The sequence below is a fragment of the Dendroctonus ponderosae genome, unplaced genomic scaffold (genome assembly GCF_020466585.1).
Source record: "Dendroctonus ponderosae isolate FM_Combo_2020 unplaced genomic scaffold, Dpon_F_20191213v2 Dpon_F_20191213_1, whole genome shotgun sequence".
Classification (NCBI taxonomy): Eukaryota; Metazoa; Arthropoda; class Insecta; order Coleoptera; family Curculionidae; genus Dendroctonus; species Dendroctonus ponderosae.
The window spans coordinates 54,846,726-54,869,081 of NW_026017110.1; the positions used below are offsets into that span (position 1 = coordinate 54,846,726).

The 22,356-nt window shown below is 32.4% G+C and overlaps 1 protein-coding gene across 1 annotated transcript in view; it reads left to right on the forward strand.

The window, feature by feature from the left end:
* Positions 1-633: 633 nt before the first annotated feature.
* The window catches only part of LOC109538036 (cytochrome P450 307a1), a 32,267-nt gene continuing 10,544 nt past the window's right edge, over positions 634-22,356 (forward strand). The window contains exon 1 of the mRNA XM_048670736.1: positions 634-736. The gene's annotated coding sequence lies outside the window, so the exon portion shown is untranslated. The remainder of the gene's footprint in view (positions 737-22,356) is intronic.

Consider the following 22,356-nt stretch of genomic DNA (forward strand, 5'->3'; position numbering starts at 1 on the left):
AAAAAAAAAAAAAAAAAGAAAAAAAAAAAAAAAAAAAAAAAAAAAAAAAAAAAAAAAAAAAAAAAAAAAAAAAAAAAAAAAAAAAAAAAAAAAAAGCCACTAGTGCGTGCAAAACGTCAGGAAGAAACTCTTTTCCATGAGGGATTTAAAGAACGAATAAGTCACAAGTTTAAAACAATTGGCCCCAAAACCCAACCTATTTTGGTACTGGAGTAATTCTAAGTTTTAAAATTTTCTGTTCACTAAAAGTTGAGGTATGTTTGAATAGGCCTTCTCTCATTTTATTCGCAGTCGCGTTAATTCTATTTTTTCATCAGAAACTTTGTTTTACTATAGAGTACATCAGGATAACAAGATGCGGAAATCAATAGATGAATGATGCTGAAATTCCAATTAATCAAAAGCAAATATTTATACAATATAAAATTTGAAGTATTCAAAGAAGTTATGTTCTTCTGTAAATTGAAGCATCAACAAACTTTTTCCATTAAATCAGTTCCAAACCAAAATTCTAACCGTTTTAATATCTAACAAATGAGAGTATATGAGATACAGGTAGTAATCTAAGAGATTACTTGACCTCATTACCTGACTAGTTCAGTGCGATTCCTGTAACAACAGCGCTGATGTGCTGCGCGACATCGTCTTGGAACAAACAGTCCCCAGAAAAACTTTCAACGGCTGCACTCGACAATCCGAAGGGGAATTACGCCAGAAGAGGAGCTGAAAAGAGAAGGTAGAACTACATATATCGAAAAACATTTTTGGGCTCAATATAGATACCAAAAGCGTGCTTAAAAGAGCAAACCATCAAAGTTTAAAACGTTAATTATCAGCCCAAAACTATAACATATGCAATTGTCATAAATAAAAATAAATATAGACGGCTATTGCAAAATCAATTTCTAGGTGAACTTTTGGTATTAAATTCTTAACAAAAATGTAGATCATGGGTTAAGTAAAGCAATGCAATCTTGAAGTGCACATTTTCTATACGTATCGACATCGACTTAAGTAGGTTTGCAATAATTATTTTTAAACTAGGTATGTATGTAACCTGAAATGTTATAAATGGAACACTCTTGTAATCTTTGAGGTCCGCGCGTTACACTTTGCCAATATTATGTAATTTTTCGACTAAATATATTGATCTACCATGTTAATGAAAGTTGTCTCAATAATTTTTCATACATATACTGCTTTCATGTGGACAAAACAGTACTAATAAATCCATAATCGAATGAAAGAAAACGCAAGTTATTATAAACACGGTTATATCATAATCATTATTCAGACAATAATATTGTTGTTCTTTTTCACCCATTCAGCTGGGACGGTCCAGTTGCTTGTTTAAAGCTCAATGCAACTCTGACGGTGTAGAATAATTTTATAATAAACGTATATTCAGCGAGTATATTCAATAATTTTTTGAACAAATTCGAGAGTTTTGTCAAGCAGTGTATGTCATATTATCGAATCCAGTGTATGGTATCAACAGCGAATTATCTCATAACTTTCTAATGAATGACGGTGCTTCGTAGATTTGACATCAATACCTTTAAAAATGGATAATGAAATGAAATCGATCGTAGAACACGGTAACACACTTACAGAGCAATTTCCGCGACTTTGTTAAACTTGATCTGATCTAAAATTGAAATGAAATTCAATGTATTACTCTACATTTAATAACGGCTTCATCTGGCACTATTATAATTTGATGTAATTAGTTGATATAGTAGACCAAACGTTCCAATAGAGTATGCGTATTCTTGGACTTAAAACTACTGCCATTTTCAATTCTATCCATATAATAATAAATGCCATTCTTCTCATTGTATAAAAAGATGCTCCTATTAATTACAGAAACTCAGCTTTTGCCGTTTAAAACCATGATGTCGCAAAACTGGGATATTAATACCAAGGGCAAATCTTCATTCATCACATTTTGTATTTTTGCCGTCAATTTATGTCGAAGAACATGACTTTCTGAAAAACATTACTAGAATTTCAATTCTTGAAAAATAATGTTTATTAATTCTTTAATCACCGAATGTAATTAAATAGCTGATAAGCAGAAATTCATTGCCATGGTGTTACTCAGGACGGACATGCTTCAACTCGATTAACAAGTGATTAATGGTACGGTAGTATTATAACTATATACATATAGACATTGTAATGATGCTTGAATAATTTTTTAATTGAATTTATTTTGTATTTAGTAGTCTTTTTAATACAAATAATAGCATCTCGATAATTAAATTTACAGACACTAAATAAAGATGGAAGCATATTTAAATAAACTGTTCATCAGGCAGAATGTGAGGTAAATAGATCCTTTAATTTGCAGAAATAAATAAACATATATCCCTACTTATTAAAAATAAAATTTCAAAATCTGCTACAATGTAAGTTCTACAAGGACTCATACAGAGTATGCACTATGTGAAATGTGAAAGTAGTAGATATGCAACTTAATAAGGATGAAAGGTATGGTTTTAAGTACCTAACAGTAATATTATTAATTTTCTTACACAGTTAGAACAGACTAGTATTAGACATTCAATCCAATGTCTTGGTCAGATGTAGAGTTCAAGTTCTTCTGCGACTTGCATATAGTTCTCATTATTGTTTCTATGTCTTGCGCCATCACAATAAAATTTTAATTCCATTAATCTGTTAGGCATTTAGCGTTGCGTTTCTTGAATTCCATAGCGTTGGTGCTTATGCTTATTTATTATTTTAAGAACTTTATCTCAAAAACGTTTAACGTTAGCAAACTAATGAATTTGAACAACGTTTATGCTTAAATAACTTATCCCGGATTTTATAAACACGATTGCATAGAATGAAAAAGCCTCCTGAATGCGAAAATAGAGCCAGTACGTGTTCAAACTATTCAATATGAATTTGGAAGAAACAATGTTGTAATACTTTCACCATCCCAAGAACCAAAATTACTAATATGCGACCTGGAATTACAAAAACACGGAATGCATTGACGTCAACACTGAGCCGCTTTCTTAAAAAAACAGATTACTAAAAACTGAAATTTCATTCCTAGCATGCATTATTCAAATGTGGTGACATTCCAAATGCTTGTTTGTTCACTAATAAACAAACCTTTCAACACTATAATGTAAATCACAAAAGTTATATTTGTATTTATTTTTTACTATATTTAACGCTTTTATTCTAAATCGTTGGAGAAAAACAAGTATCTTACATAAGATGTGGGTCTTACACAGAACACTAAGACTAGAGAGCATAAATGTTTTAATTGTTTTTTCATTCCTTGAAAAATGTGTTGAGTGGTCAAAACATTTGTTGACAGTCTAGTTAATTATAATCAAAGGTTTGGGGACAGTCAGATAACAAGCCTATTTTCTAGAACTAGAAAACGACATGAAAACCAAGCAGTAGGTATAAAAAATTTGAAGACTGGATCGGTTACTGATATTGTAAGGCCTGTGCATCATCGGAACGTTCATTCAGCTGAAAATATCGCGTTGTTGCCCAAAATGTGGAGAAAGACCCGAATTGTCTTACGGCTCATTGTGGCGAATTTTGCAATTTGATTTGAAGCTCCAATCGTACAAAGTACAACTGACTCAAGAACTTAAGTCTCAAGACCATGGGCAACGCAGAACATACGCAAATTGAGTGATTGAACAACAACCCGTTCATGAAAAACCGAACAGCCGTATATCAAGCCGGCTCTCAAAATCCTCAGGTCGTCGCAGAAAGGCCTTTGCATCCTGAAAAAGTGACCGTATGGTGCATTATGGTCCGGTGGTGTTATTGGCCTGTATTTTTTTGAAATTGATCAAGGATGAGCCATAACAGTCAATTCTGAGCGCTATGGACGCATGTTACCCGATTATTTTTGAAGATAAATTGAAGATTATGATCTGGAAGATGGGTTCCAGCAGGATGGTAGTCCCCATCACTGTTGACCTACAATTTCTGGACACCTTGTATATTATACGATCACTCTTGACACTGATTTTAAGGGATTTTCCACAATGTTGAAAGAAGTTAGAAAGACTAATTTTAATTTGCAATTGTACTTCCTAATATAGAATATACATCATACATGATCCATCTATGGAATGCGATCGATATTAATTATATTCTCTTAAAAAATATATCTGACAAACTGATGTCACTAAATTGTCGTGAAAACAAAATTGAAAGCACAAAATAATTCTAGAAATACACTAAAAAAGTACGTTTTTGAAAAACTAAAAACCTTTATTGGATGTTATTCATTTGTTGAACTTTGTTGTTCCGTTTTAAAGCAATTTTCGTATACACAATCTCATTTTCAATAACGTTTTAACTTTCAAAAACGCTATTTTTAGAAGAAAACACGGTTTTGAATGTGCCAGCAGTAAACACCTTCAGAACCAATTTTCAACCCACTAGTTCTAATTCTTCTTCTTAGCGTCTCGCAAACATGAGAGATTATTACATCTTTTGAGATTGTTTCTTAGTCAAAAACTGACTCGATAAAATCTTTGAAGATGCAAGCCTTTCATACTTCTCTCTATCCTAACAGTTGAAAAAACTCACCAACAGCTGATAAAATTTTTTTAAAATCCTTTTTTGAAACTCAAGGAACCAAACACAACTAAAGTGAGGACCTCATAAATTTTGCTGAGCTTTCAAGTTTGAAGTTTTCAAGTTTCAAGTTGAAGTTCATAAAATAATTGATTTGAACATCTTCAGTTTACTAATAGTAAACGAGCATCAAGATGCAAACAATAGATTCCGTCTAACACACAGATAATAATAAGATACATACACATACAACGGGCACTTTAATCAATCAGACAGCTGAGATTCGTATCAAGACTAGGAGATCTACTTCTGAGAGAAAATTGTAACCGTTCTCAAACCAAATGTTTTCCGATTGATTTTTTCCTTCCTATTTCCTGCTTTAATCTTTTATATCGATAAAATACTTTTAGGGTCTATATCAATGTGACATTTTGATAGATTTATTTTAGTACAAGGACAAGGTTTTGCTACATCCTATAAGTATAAGAACAAAATCAATCTGAAAACATGGTTGAAACTATTTCACTCGCACATCGAATACGTTTTTTTGACGTATTACTCCCATCTTTATGAGAAACAATAATCAAAGATTTTTTCACCTTTTACGACTTTGTATGAATTAATTCCATATCTAAACCTTTGGTATTTACTAAAGTAACCCTATTTTCTGATGATCAGACACTCTGCTGCGTTTGCGTTTGTGTTTTCTTATTTTGCTACTGCGTTTCGATAAAAACGATCCCATCAATGGCACAATTTAAGTGATCTTCTGATTAAAATTAGTCATCTGTTTAAAATTCACTATGAGTCGGCAAAAATTGGAGAAATTTACTAATTGTCAAATTAATCAGCGCGTCTCGAAACAGGTATACATTATCTATGCAAATAATTAATAGCGTAAAAAAATTGCCTAATGTATAATGTACTGATCATCTGGCCACACTCGGTCTAATAATAATGTATCATTGCAATCTGCTTCTCAAAGAAAATTCTCGAATGTGCCAATTATAATCACGAATTTCAGAGTATATCTCATATAAACGTCTCTGACAGACGGTTGGACCGTTATTTGAACTGTTTCACTACATCAGGTAACCCATTAAGAAAATTTTTAGATTGTAACGTATTATGTAATAGAGCCAAGTGGAATTATTTTGTACGCATTTACTCCACACTCCAAATAATTGATCATAACGCCGAATCTTCGTGACTAACATTGAGAGCAAAGCAAAAAATGGAAAACATTTTCAGAAATATTAGCATGTTGCCCTTAGTTAATGTTAATATTTCTAAAAATGTACGTAAATTACATTACGGTTACAATCACTTCCATAGATATAAAGGAAATATTTTTCCAGAAAACTGAAAATTCTTTAACTGTCTTCTATTCTCACATGGTTTAATATTTTTGTTTTAATGTATATTTTAAACTGTAGATATATTAGAATTAAATATAAAATTGCACAAGCCTCTCTGTAGGTAAGACTGTAATCACATATTCGCAAAATCAAGCGTTTACAACCATCAGTTCGTACTAAAAACTTATTTAGTTTGACTACATTTTTTTAAATTTCAACAGTAACCAATATATGTCTGATAATTTGCAAGTATAATAACCACTAGAATACGTATGTGAAATAATTAATCGGAACTAAAACGGACAAATGAAATGCCTCAAAAATTACAACGCAAAATAATATAAGTAAATCCGCCTATAATGGATATTTGGAATCTGAAAAGCACACAGAAAGAAATTAACGCACAGTAAAACGAATTCTAGCTCCTCACCTCCTCCTCCTACTTTAGTCCGTGCCAGTCGACTGCTGGACGTAGGCTTCTTCAGCTTTCCATACATTTCTGTCTTGGGCAAGTTGAAACCAAGGCGTTCCTGCTTTCTTTTTAATGTCGTCCAACCATTGCTTTTATCGTCTTCCGACGGTTCTTTTTGTTACCACTTAAGTTTTGCCACTCGGTCCATTATGTCTGTCATTTTTGTTTGACGTCGTATTTCCTCGTTTTGCATCCTCTGTTTTAAACTTACTACCAATATCCTTCTGTCCATTGCTCCATATGTTCTTCTTAGCTTGTCTGAGTTTGCCTCTGTAATACTTAAGAATAGTTTTCAACCCATAGCTGGCCAAAGGTAGTACGCAAGAGTCGTGCACCTTTCTTTTCAATCTTCAAATATATAGCGTAGCCAACCAAAAACTGCCCATGACAATCCAATTCTTTCGGAAATTTCTACTGTTTGACTTTTTTTACCAAACTTTATTGTGCCTCCAAAGTATACATGTTTCATTTTTCTTATAACTCAATGCGGTGCGTATTTCGTTTATTGATATTTCCGGCATGCCTTCAGATCCTATATTTTGAATAAATGTTTTTTGATTTATTGGTAGTTCCGCAACAGATGACATTTTACTGCCTAATACTTATATTATGATTTTGATCAATAGTCTGTTGGTCCGCGAGGTATTCGATTGCTATACGTTTTCTGGAATTATCGAGAAAATATATTTTTAAAAGCAATATGTTCAGGTATACTATAAATTGACGAACTCAATAAGAAATCGAATTATGTTGTTTCACGCTTTAAATTCCCTTTCTTGCTTGGCAAGACTTGCATTAACTAGTAGATATGTATTGATTTTGGGGCTGACAGTGCATGATGTTCAATAATCAATCAAAAATCTTTCCAATAGAACAAGATAGAAAACCAGATATCTGAAATAACTAGTAAGTAATCCATCTACTTCTACAGAAAATTTCTCGAATGTGCCAATTATGATCACGAATTACAGAGCTTATCTCATACAAATGTGTCTGACGGATGGTTGGACCGTTAGTTGAACTATTTTACTATACCAGGTAACCCATTAAGTATATTTTTCGTTGTGCTTCTGCAGCATGCTGTAATATATAACATTGTTGTGCACTCAATTTCCGTAAATCCATCAGTATTATTCCGTGTTTTGTAAATTCACATTCACAATCAGATGCCACTTATTTAGGACATTCCAAAAATGCTTATGACGAGCTCAAGAGTACGAAAGTACAACTTATGAATCACCTCATACGAGCATCCTTCTTAAAATTGAAGACTTGGAAACCGAAGAAATGCAAAATAGAAAGAGAAAACAGTTGTCTCGCGCGATTACATCATGATTATTAAAGTGAAAGAGAGAAATGGAAATAAATATTCCGATGGCCAGCCAGTGAACCTCTTATAACGGATTCGTTAGAAGTGGCTGTAAACTATGCTTAATTGTTAGTCAGCGAGAATCCACTTTGCGGACCCACGCGATTTATTCTTTATTATTTTGTTTTGTCGCATAGCTGAAGACAGGAAACTTTGTAACGTTTTCTATATAGAAAATATTGCGTAAGTGAAAATACAACTGCGTTAGCTGCAGTATGCGATTTTTTATTTAAAATATAACGAAAATTATTAAGGCATAAGTCGGTGGATATTCATATTGTATATATCAGCAAAATTTGGTCTCTACAGATCAAATTAATCTAAAGATATTTAGCCTATGCTTCGATCTTAAATTACACAGTAAAATTTCTAGCAAGACATAGGAAATTAGGCAAGAGCATACGATATTTGAAAATGAATTATGTGCGTTTTCTTTCGATACCAACGAGTGTATCCATGACAGGAGTTGCACCTTTCCAGCTTGCTAGTACTGTTTAGTGCTCTTTTGCAAGAGGATTTTGGTCCAAACAAAATACAAAACTGGTTTTAAATATTCTATACTACGTTGGGCTGATTATTAATAACAAGCTTCAGTAATTTTCCATAAGCGCGGTCTATGTTGATTTCACGTCAATAGTGGCACTTGTAGTTATAGGTGAATTGTGGATGCAATTAAAAGTTGTAGTGTCTATTCTAATACATTCAGCTGTTTGAAGTCTGTAGAAAACGCATTTTCATGCTTTCGTTTTAATTCATTCATTCATTTGGTCATAGTTTTAACTCTTTGTTCAATTGCTTTTTATAATAAAAACATGTAGGGTGACCTTATATAAATTATGTGAACACACTAAGGAATGAAAATGTATATTACTAATAGAATGAAAGAAGAGCCAAACTAACCTACTTACTTTAATTCTTTAACCTGCCACTCTTGTGTATATTTTTTTATGTGAGTTGCAATGACACTCATATTTATCCCAAGGTGTTAGGCAATTATAACTGTTGTGCCTTCGTCTGATATAGTTCTTCCTCACTCCTATATATTCCTTAAATTATCGAATAATTTGGTGGGTCGTTCTCTAGAATTTGACGTACGATTTATTCCGGACTTGGCGATTATTACAAAACTGCTAGATAAATTTTCATGAACAATCCAATACTTCAATCCTATTCTTGTTCTGATGCCACTTCGATCGAATATTGGCGGTTATCATAACAATTTGCTAGGCAAACTGCCTCAGGTTTTCCAGGCAGGATGTCCGTCCTGCCGGGAGAATACTTTCTCCTCTATTCAGGGGTCAGCAGGGTCTCCAGATATGATGCTACTTGCATTTTTTATTGGTAAAAAAACTTACTTTAACAACTACGAGTATTATTCAAGCACGCCGCCCTTTAGCAAAGGAAATTTTAGCCTGGCTTACACGATCTACAAATCGGACTCAATAAATCGGTACAAATACTGAATTAATTACAACGCAAATTGAAACATTAAACATTTTTCTTTGTTTTGTAAAGACTCTTCGAACCATGTGAAAGATGCTATTCCCGGAAATTTAAAAAATATTTCCTTACTAATTATTTAGTAACTGCTGTACGAAGAGTAATGTGAACATATTTGTTTATAAAAATGCATCAATTTTTTGCAAGAAAATTTCAATTTGTAATTTGAAAAGAAGACATCGGAACGATTTGTATTTATCAAGATTGTAACCATACATAGTTCCAAGAATATGATTGGCCGAAAATGAATTTTAATAAATTAATATACTAACACAGCCTTTATTACGAAATTAGTTCAGTATTTATTTGTAGTTCCTTGTTGCACACTTGAAACAAACTGCTGAGAATTTCTAAAACGGCTAGTCTACGGTGTTATTTATAATTTTGTCTTCACTTTTAACACATATTCTTATAGCAAGTCAGTTACGCATGTTGCATTTTTATTCTTTAAAACGTCCCCACTGTTATTAATCCATAAATACAGACAGTTCCTTTCACAGAGAACTAACATTGAAATATTCCGGATCATCATTCAGACTCGTTTTCCCTGCTTTCGCTCAAATAGCTTCACTCTCTCCCGATTCTCCCTGATATTTGTTCTAAATTTAGCCCAGCTGAAAGTTTCCTCCAAACTGTAGCGCATGAAAATCCAGGACACAAGTTATCGTATTTCAGGTTTATCAAAGAGGACAGACTGGATGGTGCCTTTTATATACATTGTTAGAAAACCATTTACAATCGTAACAGTTGGGCTTGAAATCCGTTTTTAATCTATCGACATATGTATATGTACAACATAGAAATGTATGTTCATTCAAAAATGCAAAATTATGTGGTGCTTTTCTAAAATGCCAGTTTCCGGTAGCAAATAATCAATTACTTGTCTACTGAAGATGACTGACATATTTGATACATATATTTAAATATAGTCGTTTAAAAAAAAGTTACTTTCAGCTTGTATATACGTGACCTAAATTAGAGGCCAACATAGTATCAGTTTAATGAACCAATTTCTTTTCAATCCAAATCTCGGAACGAAAAAAAAAATGTTGTGCTGTAAACAAATCCGCTCCAAATTCTATTTACAGTTAGATGCGCATTGTTCACCACTGGTTTTTACTCGATCCATACGAATCATATTTATGAAATCTGGTCTTCCAGCTATCTGACATGACTTCAATCTGTGCAACAAAGTGGGATCAGTTAGAGTGGATAATTTCTTATTAGTGTGAATCTCTTCGAAAGAGATTTACAAACATTTCACTTTTTTTTCTTCTTTCTTCTCACTTTCATTTTTCACTCAACAATAATAGTGGTTCCGATTTGTATCGCATATTTCTGATTTCTGCTTTCCTGCGCTAATATGAAATACCCCATTTTAACATAAATATTGAACCTTTTAACTATTCGAGCTAATCAAGTTATTTCAAGATTTGAACTAATAGTAAAATTTATAGTTGTGGTAAACTGTCTTTAAGAATACATATATCAAAGGGTATCAGAGAATGACATGTTTCCTCCTGGCATAGGTAGTTAGATATGCAATTAAAGTGCTATCATAAGTACATTTCAGGCCTTGTCAGGGAATATAATAATTTTCATCTTTCGACGTTTACGCAAACGTTCATTTCAGCCACTTTTTTGGATAAAATTGCAGACAGAATGTCGAGTACTCATCAGTAGTACTTGGTCATACCAAAAATGAACGCACTTAAATTTAAAACCCCTTTAACCGGAAAGCGAAATAAGCCTCCGTTAGTACGAGATCGAATGTTTGTAAACTTAAATTTCAATTTCAAGGTGTAACTTAATTAAATTTTATTAGCGCTTCAAAGTTCATGATAATATTTATTTTCATTGTTTTATCATTAAGTAAATGTAATATTATTTTCACTGGATATATTCAACGTTTTCTATTAGTAAAGTTCTTGACATAGATAAAGCTGCCATGAATATCATATGACGGAAAATTTATTTACCAATGAAGCCTTATTGTTCATATATGTCATTTTTACGCAATTTACTACTAGTATGGTATTTAGTGATAGTTGTCAAATTTTGTTATCAATTTTTAGCAAATACTTTGTAAAATACTACATCAAATTTTAATTTTAGTATTCACAAAATATATTTAACCAAATCTTGAATTCTGCTGCGTGATCAGTTGTTTTGAGAGCTAGATTTTTACTGAAGCCAATCATTCATTTAGACTGCTGCTCATCGACTACTAGTATGATAATAATAAGGTGCCGCAAGAGTGGCTTGGTCAAAAGATGGTATTGAATAAACCGATTGCGCTTCAATACCCAGCAAAAACATGTCTGCTTTTTTTAATGATTAACTTGCAAAAGTTTATTTTTATCAAACACCTGCCTCTAACTTTATATCAAGTTTTTTTCTAAATTTTACATTTTCCGCATAATTAAATTCCAATTTTAATTTCCATGTATTTATATACGCCTACTGTATTCTACACATCTACTAAAATATTTACGACGCATTTTTCTGAAGTTTATTTGTAATACTCATAAAATAATCCTCGAATATTCTAAGTGCCCTTGTATAATATCAACCTAATATGCATCTTTAGAATTGTAAGTTAAAAGCAAACATGTTGATCTAATACTAGGCTCAATTTTCTTATGCGGCAGAAAGCGCATTTTATTAAACTAAGATGAGATAACACAGAACTGGTTAAGCGTGAATATTTGTAATCTCCAATAACATACGTTCTTAGCAGGTTTTTAATATAGATCTATTTTACATAATATTATCCTAATCTATCAAATAGTTACCAATTTGAAAGCCAACAAATACTTTCGCGGTCATTAAAATTGTTTGAAGATCCATTCATTACAGTGAACTGATTACATTATTACTGGTACAATGTCAAACTGCGCTATCAGATTATTGAATTCAACCGATTATTAATTTATCAACTTATTCACTTCTAAAGTAAAGTAACAATAAATAATGACTTTTTTTCGTACCTTTTTAAGACAAAATCGAATAAACTTCCAAGATAGTAGGTCATGGTCTTAAATTTTAAAATCAAGGCCAAGACCAAAATATTGATATTTAGGATAGGTCAAGAAAAGCACTGTAGTTATAATTTTGTCCGGTCTGATGAATTAAGCAAATTTGGTTACTCAAGTATTTGGGCACGCACTTTTCCTCTCTTAAGTGTTAATCACATTTTGTGGTCATTTCTCAAGCATGGCTACCTATATGGTAATAGTTATGCTGCCTTGATTTGGGATATTTTAAGACATTTACACCTAAAACGATTTGGTATTTGAACATTTAAATTACGTAGGGCACAAATAGGTATATGTGTGTAAATTAAAAAGTACAGTTTTACAATATTTTCAGTTCAGAGCTGTTTTGATGGTTTTAAATAAATTTTAATTCAAAATCTACGAAGGTAATTAAACCAACATGTTCAAACCGATTTTGCACAAAGAGCAGAATTTTTGTTATTAATTTCGCATTTTCCTTTATGAGCAGAACGTTACTCACATCACATGTTTCGTAAAATTTAGGAGTATTTAGCGCATTGATTTACAAGGTCTCTATCTATCTCTATGATCCTGATCAGATTGGAACACTCGAAGAAATTAAATAAATTTTTAACTTTTACTCCGCATTTTAGGAAAAGTTAAATATCTAGGTAAGTAACCCTTATTGCATTAGAACTGTCTTACCGGCATAATAAATGCAAATAAATAATGACAAAAAGATAATATTAAATTATAATCGGCCAAACAGGTGACTAGAAATAATATTTCACAATTTAATAAGTAGACTGCCAAGTTCAGCAATAATCAACTAATTTGCTGTTTCGCTGTAATTGCGTTTATTTATAGTAATTAGATCTGTAGGAAAATACAGGTATCATATTTATCATTAGGTAGCTTTCCAGTTCCTGCAAATCGGACGAAAGTTCTTGAAAATTTTAGTCAGCTTTTCCAAGAATTCTACTCGCAGTTACTATTGTGGAAATTCAATTAGCCCGGTGCACCTAAATTTGAAACTCTTTCAAGTAATCACAAATTTGTCAGAAAGCAATTAAATTTAAATTATGCAATGCCATGTCGTTGGCATTGGCGTACGAATGAATGTTGTAATAATTCGAATCCCTTATGCAAATCTCATTTATGAACATATTTGTTATATAATACATACATATATAAAAAGATTTTGTCTGAACAATTCCATCTACTACTACGGACAAGCACAAAACCCGCTAAAAATATATAAAGCAATATGTGACCTCTGCTGTATTACGGAGATATACCGAGAGCAAATTCATATAATGAAACTAAACAATAGAAAATATTGCAGTAAAATCAATAACGAGAATAATATAAACTTTGAAACCCACTGAGGAATTCAACAAATCAACGGTTTGACAAGGATAACTGAAAGACCGCTCCAAAGTTTTTTTCCAATCCACTTTTTTCTTCAATAACAAAAAACTACAGTACGTTAAATTAGTATAAGCCTAATTATCATGTAATTTATTCTACAGTAGAAAAGCTATTAGGTCGACAGCCTGCTAAGGAATCAATATTGTTTACATATATTTAAATGATATAAAATATATTCATTCATAGTATATTTTTTGTAAGCACAATGTAGGAGTGGAAGTGATAAATCAGGATTTATCACTTATCACACAAGATAGAATAGAATCAATATTAATGAGCATCGTATTTCTTTCCAAACAATATGCTAAACTTGTGTAGTGTATATATACTTGTAAAGTGTACTCAATCAGACCCCTAAGCGAAATTTCAGTAATCACAGACTCGATGCACACACATTTTTATTAGTAATTAATTCATAATAACCTTTAGCTTCACACAAGTTCAGAATGGACTTTATTGTGTTACTAACGATTGGCAGGTTGTGGTTGTTTTGCGTTGACACCGCCCAATGTTAAAATCGGATATGCCAAAAACACATTTGATTCTAAGGCAGTAAAGTGCATTCAAGTTTGCAATAGTTATTATTCTTCTTTTTCTACTTTGCTTTAACACCGTTCAATTTCGTACTGAAATAAAAATGAAAATAAGTACGATATCAGAAAAAAATATAATCTAAAATAAAAAAAAAACAACTAGTTGCCGTTGAACACAAAAACATTAAAAAGCGATTTATGGAGGAATAAAAAATTCGGAGCCAAAGTTACACTAGTACGAGTATATGTAGTTACAAAGCTACATCATAATCTAGGACAGGAAAAAATCTACGCGACTAAGAAAATAATCTCATTAAATTACGCAAATTATGAATCAATTGTAGATAATATTGAATATGTAATAATAGTATTCACAAAGAATAAATATGATAGTATTTCCTTTTGGCCAATTGTATACTATATTGATAGTAAAGCTGATAACGATAAGTATATTAAACGAAAATTATTACATATTCTACCCTACAATTACACTTCTTCTCATTCAACTTATACTTTATCAAATTAAATTTAATCCTCGTCGGTTCTTGGGATTATTGAACATTTAGCTAGTTGCCATAATTTACATATTTCAGGCACAATGCTTGATTTTATTGTACTTAATTCATAATAACGCAATTAAATTCGCAAAAAGCATGTAAACGCCAGCGCCCTGTTGTGTAGTCCGTATGTTTCTTTAATATTTCACATAAATTATTCGTAATAAGTCGATCATCAAAGATAAGCAGCCTTCCAACAGAATTAACCAAAATTTCCATTTAAGACCGCTTTGACCAAAGCTTCCATTTGTAAATTTGAAAAAAACTCTTTGGAAATATATGCAGAAGAGAGCCATTAACAATATTTTGACGCGATCAACAATACGTGAGCAAATTCATGTATTTCGAGAAATTTCGAACAGGAAGTCTTGCAGGAACACTCTGTACATGCCAGAGGTCAGTGACTTTGGCATGCACAGTGAAAACTCAGAAACTAAACAAAATCCTGCTTTTTAGTGGCCGATAAAAGATATTTGTCTCCAATAAATAAGATGTTAAAGAAATAATTCTGAGGATTTATTTTGGTGAGTTAATAAACTGAGAATTCAGTTCACATTAAACACTCAAATAAAATAACACGTCTGATTTATAAAGCGCAAATGAAGGGATAGTATCATTTAAATTCGAGTCGGTACGATTTTATTAGAATGGAAGTCGTTTGCACCCAAACACCCGAAAACATTCACCCAGTAGAAGTCAAGAGGCAACTAACTCATTTCTATTAGTGGTTCCAATAATGAAAGAGTCGATTGCAATTGAAATTTTGAAGACATGCACTAAATTCGCCTAATTAAAGATCACAAATCAACAGTTTTCAGAAAAAAAATATACTCAAAATAAAAGCAAAAGTGTCCTATTTTCGAGAAGAGACTGCGGTTTTTTTTTTTCTAAATTGATTTGAATGTAAAATCAGTTTTATATCGAGCTTATTAGTCCATCCTGTTAATAAGCATTGCCATTTTCTCTGCCTTCGGGCATTTTTTTGTATGAGGAGAAGAAACGTCAAAGCAAAGTTCAACGAATCATAAACCAATGTCCGGCACATAGCAGGTAATTATAAAAACATTTTTCGATACGCAAAAAAATTCTAAGAAGAGTGGAAAACCCAGAACAAGGGCAGTAATCGTCTTAGATGAGCATTCACCATAACTAAGCCGGAATATCCAGCATCACTTTTTGATGAACGTTATGATAGCATCGAATTAAAATTTCAATAGTCAATTTCAATTCCTTATTAGGGACCGTTTTAATTGATGGAAAATGTGATGGAGAAACTCACCATTAGTTAGGTACCTGCTCTAGGCGATGTAGTTACCTTCATATTATTCTTATATTCAATAGTGTTTTAATCAGAATTGATTACCAGGGTAAAATTTGCGGCGCCTATAAGCTGTTCGATCATAGACATTTTAAATAATTTTTCCGATAGGAATGGCAACTGCAAAAATCGGTAATAGGAAAGCCAAATTTTTGCCGAAGAAATAAAAATTCCTGATATGGTTTTGCTTATTTTATCACAATTCCTCATTTTTACAAGAACTGTACCTTCATTAGGGCGTAGAGACTATCGCTACTTGTCTCAAATAAGAACATATCTGTATGCGGCTAACTTGATGAGCTAGCAAATTCCAGGAAAGTGAAAAAATAAAATGCAATTAAAATAATTAAGGAAATACACATTTTTATCTGAGCCACTATGACTGATCAAACTAAAATTTGAACTCGAGTGAGTTAAAAAAATTAAAAACAATACATAATTTAAATTATTTAACTAAACTTTCCTTATCTGAAAACGTTTCACACATTTTCAATAAATGTATTGCTGATTTCAACAAACAAAACGTTTCATCTGCATGTTGCGCTGCTAATGCTGTACAATTATTTGAGTTCTTTCCCAACTAAATCGGACTGCTGAATCAGCTCAAGTTAATGAAAGTTAGCAAAGTTAAAAACGACGAACACATGGCAAATAAGTCAGAAGCAGAACTGTAATAATCAATTAATCAATTGTTAAACTTAACTTTTTCAAATAAAAAGTCATTCGCGAATTATGGGCCTGTAAGTACGTATAACAGTGGAAACATTATTTCCAATTACAATTTGTATATTTATACAACATTAAATAATACAAAGAATTTGAAATATTAGTAGTACTGAAAAAGTTCTATAGAGATTACTCGTGAAATTAGAACCACATAAGTTATTCAATTAGAGTTAAGGAATTCTTGTTAAGTCGTACATTGTTTTAAAACTGTGTAAATAAAGATTATTATTATTATTATTATTATTATTATTCTGATTTAATTTAGTTTGATAATCCAAAGGGTTTAGAACATGTTACTATTGACCTAACCACCCACAACTACACTGATGGACAAAATTAGCGCTGCATCTATAAATTTCAAAGAAAAAGTATTATAAACCCTACATACTTTGATAAAAATTCAAATTATTGTTTTTTAAATTAATATGGAAATCTTTTCAAAAGAAAAATGAAAACAAAACATGAATCACTAGTTTATCAGAATTTTGGTAAAAATTTATGAAAAATACATTTTGAAATTCAGTTAACGTTTCCTTATTTAACCGATTCAATAGCGTGTATTGCCCCCTCTTGCTCGAATAACGTCCCTCAAACGTCTTGGGATGCCATAAAAAAGGTTTGTAATGAATTCTTGGGATATGTTGTGCCATTCTTGAAGAGCCGCGTTTTCCAGTTCAGCCAAGTTCTCAGGAGTAGGATCTCGTCGTCGAATACGTCGTTTGAGCTGATCCCAAACATGTTCAAGCATATTAAGGTCCGCACTACGTGTTGGCCACACTAAGCGTTGAATGACAATCTCATTATGATATTCGCGCACTATCAGAGCTCGGTGCGGTCTGGCATTATCATCCATAAACATGAAATTGTCGCCTCTGTGAGGTGCAAAAAGTACGACATAATTTTCTAAAATCTCTTGAATATACTTCTGAGAAGTTAATGATCTTCCTCGGATCACTACAAGGTCCGTACGGGCCTCCAAAGAAATGCCACCCCAAAACATGATTGAGCCACCACGGAAACCCAGTTGGGGAACCATACCTGCTTAGCTGTAGCTTTCTCCTGGTCTTCTCCAAATAAAAGCTCGCCCATTCGAAGATTTTAAACCCACTCTAACTTAATCAGTAAACGAGACTGCCTTTCAGTCATCCAAATCCCAATCCACGTGTTCTCGAGCAATCTCAAGCGTAGCTTGGTTGTCTGCTATGGTTAAGAGAGGACCCTTTGCGGGATGTTTTGCACTCAATCCGGATTCATTGAGCCTTCCTCTTACCGTTTTGGAAGAAATTACAACATTTCGGGCATTTTAAATTCGATTTTTTATCTCTCGAAGCTTGCACACGTATAAAATGATCGGCCACATGGTCTGTGGGTCTTGGTCGGCCTTGCCCTGGTCGTCTAGCATGGCAACCTGTTTCCATAAAACGCTGAAGACATCGACCAATGGTGGTGTCATGGACACCCAACCTTCAGGCGACCTCACTTTGGGCATACCCTTCTTCCAACTAGACGGCAATTTTGACCGCATCCAACTCACTTACATTTCTTAACATTTCAATGCGAATTCACTTTAGTTACACACACAAGTTAGAAAAAACGCAAGAAAATTGAATCGAAAACAGTACCACACTTGCTGAAAACAATGAGATGTTACAAATGACACAAAACAAGTAGAAACTTGCATTGGAATTAATAGAAGGGGACCAAAAACAATTGGTATTGTACAATGTTACTTTGGTTAGGTTATTTCTAGCCTACTTCTAGCCTTCTAGGAAAAATTATTTTTTCAAAAATGTATGGTGCGCTAATTTTGTTCATCAGCGTATAAGCTGGGATTTTTCAACTAAGCAGCTTTGCAGTTAAAATACTGCAAAAGTTTCCCAGTCAAGTTTAAAATTGGTTTTAATAATAATATGCCCATTGCCATAATATGAATTTAGATATTTTAGCGAACATGACCATAGCCCTTTTACTAAAAATGTTATTAGTAATTTTAGAATGATGAGCATTAAATTAACGATAATTACAGTTACATTTGATTGGAGTTATTATGCAAAACCCTGCAACATTATGGGTTTGGCCACAAAATTGATTTATTTCGAAATACAACTGTCATAGTTCGACTTAATTGGGTTCAAAGTAAATACACTTGGGGTTAAATGTTAATCAACTATTCGCACTATGTTCACAATGTTATTAATACAGTTTGCAAATTTTGAATAAATGCTGCTGCTTCACTAATCATGTCGCATACTAGTCCAAAACAAGAATTTATTTGAACTATGATTCACATGTTTAGATCTACAACGCGAGACAAATTCGTATTCTTAGCCATAACTATTTGCATGTGTTGCTGCGTAAGTTAACATTACACTTTACTATTAAACATTAAATCGATCTATTTTCCTAATTAATTGGGGTTGGGGAGTTATGAATTATTTCCAGCCTAGTATTAATATCTTCTATAGAAAGTAAGCGTTTTCAAATTATGCCTCTTTGTATTTCTTTAGGAAACTGCATACACGGTACATGAAAGCTACGGCTGAAAAAGTTAAAATTATTTCAAACGGATCAGAAATAGTTACAGTGCGACATTAAAAATTATTATATCAATTTGAGCAATTAAATTACATTGAGTTGGGCGACAAGTTTTTTATATGCGAATGAAGTACTAATAAAATACTGGTGATAAGCATGTCAGATCAAAAAAACTACAATATAGACATAATAAATATTTAATAACATAGTGAAGATACGCTACAACTGAAAACGATATTGAGATTCTTATCTTGACAGGATTTTTCGTTAATTCAATACATATTTCAAAATGTTGCGCTTCCAAGTGGTTTTTGGTATTGTTAAAATAGATAACCATTTGACCATTGAACTGATTTTTCAATTTGTCAAGCTCTCCACTTATTTACTCAGTATGTTCATGTTACGATAAATATTGTTGACATTTTCCTAACCCAGACACCCCATTTAAAGTAGAGTAAAAGATAGTGATGCAAGCCCTTTGTCAAGTTTAAAATGCGACCTAGACCTTGACAAAATATACAGACGTTACCGTTTCCTACAAATTTCTGTTTACAGCTGACTTGAAAATCAAATATAAAAGACATCCTAGTTTTTCGGAAATCAAACAAGATTAAGTGGCCTCATACGTTTCCACAAATACCTATAGGTATGCACGTATATAACCTAGATTTTTTTTCTTTGGGCACAATTGATATGAGTGAACCAAATAGGCTTCGAAATATTTAGCTTTAAAGAAATTTCATCACAGAACTATTTTCTAATTAAGTCACGCTTTGAAGTGTTAAATAAACTTTGATTAAAATGTCCCTTGAAGTCAAAATAATGTTTTTTTTCGGCTAATATTGTTAGTTTTTGGGCCTCTTAACTGCAAGATTACCTGACCTATCTCACGATGCACGAACAATATTTACTTAGATCTTAGGGATAAGTTCACTCTTATCTTCCAATAGATTGTAGTATCAGTCAAATTATATATCAATGCAGGTAATTATTTAACTATCACTGAAATTTACGCAATAATAAAAAAACGTAAACATGATACTTTGTCACATATTTCTTACAACAAATCTTGCAAAATCATTGGCTTATCCCATACCCAGTAAGCCTAATAATAATCCTATATCATCAACTTTTTACTCTATATAAAACTATCGGTCATGTTTTTCTTCGTGTTCTGTAACTGTGAAGGCTCGGTTCTTCTGCTGCTAGGTTTTTTGTTGGTTTCTGAAAAGTGATTCACACAGGCGGCACAAAATGTATTCCTCTACTTTACACTTAATTTTTTACGCATATCCAAACTGCAGAAAATCAGCTGAAAGCATCCAAACAAAATCGAAAACATTTCGGAACATTATTTACTCTGTTTATAGGGTAGAAGTGGAATAACACATCTACAGGAAACAGGATGTTGATTTATCTTTTGATGATAGGTTGAATTAAGAAAAGGTTGGCCTAGCAAAAATTAGTAGAATTTAATAAAAATTCAGTGTTCTGAAATTCAAATTGTGAGATCGCAAAGTATTAGACGAAGGCTCAGGGTTTTTGGCCTGGCGATTTTAATAAGAATGCCGAATATACTGTTAATGGTGAAGATACAATAGAAGTAAATGGTGATTACTGGTGAGCATCAATGTTTCTTGGTAAACCAATAAGGAAAAACCCCAGGAACTTTATTACTACAATGGCAAAAAGCTGGTCACTTGCGAAAGATGTACTATTGACAAGTTCCTGCTAACCATTAAGGCTTCTATTTCCTTATGAGAAGACGACGGTGAATAAATTTTAGAAAAGTAGTAAAAATCTATCAACTTGAAATATTCTAAATGTTCTGCGAGTCATCACAAGATCAGCTATTAGTTGCAAGCTGTATTGTGTCAAATAAACAATAAAATTAATAGAAACAAATTGGTGTGATTTCAATAAAAACATAATTAAGAGTAGGGTAAATATTTCATTCAAAACGCCCAATAATTTGGGCCTTGTAACAAGCTAAAGTAGCTTGTTAACTAAAATATTTTAACCCAAAAAAATTTTGACATAAATGGCAATGATAGACTACAACATTTTAGTGCTAAATAATCTAATTGAGCTTTTCAAAATGTATATTCTACACCACTGTCTAATTTAACGTCCTTGACTATATTATGGCTAATACCTCACCCCTCATCCACAGCGAAGATTATTTTTCGCAATTAGAGCCTGTTTCATTTGAATATATAACTTGATTGTTAGAAAAAAGTAACATGGCTGATACTGAATAATAATATACGTGAACTTCTCTATGCAGTGCGCGATAAAAGTGTTTTCTAACTAGTTCTTCGTTAAGTAAACATGCGTCTATAGTTGAAAAATAGCAAGTACCTACATAGATAGAGCAGGTGCATTACAATTTTGAATGTTTGCAAAATATATCAATTAAATTGAACTAAAGGCGTCTACCACTAATTAACGCAGAACGATTAATAATTTACATCAGTAGGAAATTAATTTTTGAATAATTATATATTTTACTGATTATCGTTGTGCGCAAAGCTAAATTTCTGCTGTTCGAATTCCCAATTGCAGAAAAACTTAATAATCGGGATAGCACATCTGCGTTCAAATCCGCAAATGATGTTCCTAATTAATTTAAATGTTTACGGCATAACGTTAAATTGAATGAGAAAATATTCGTAAAAGTAAACTACTGTTGTGATTCGGGCCAATAAGGTCGGTTGTATAAGTAGTCCACTCTATAAAATGAAAATTACATTTTGTTTATGTTAAACGCCTTGTATACGTATAAAGTCATCAGGAATATACAGATACCGTTATAATAGGTTAAAAAAATCCCAGCGAATACATAGTTGACCTGATTGTCTTGCAAGCGGTAAAAGTGTTCTTAAAAATTAGCATAAGCCAGTCCGGTCAGGTTTCGTGCTGGGAAAATTTTAAATAGGACGACTGTGGCATACCAAATTATTTCACATCATTGATTTCTTAAGGTTCGGTC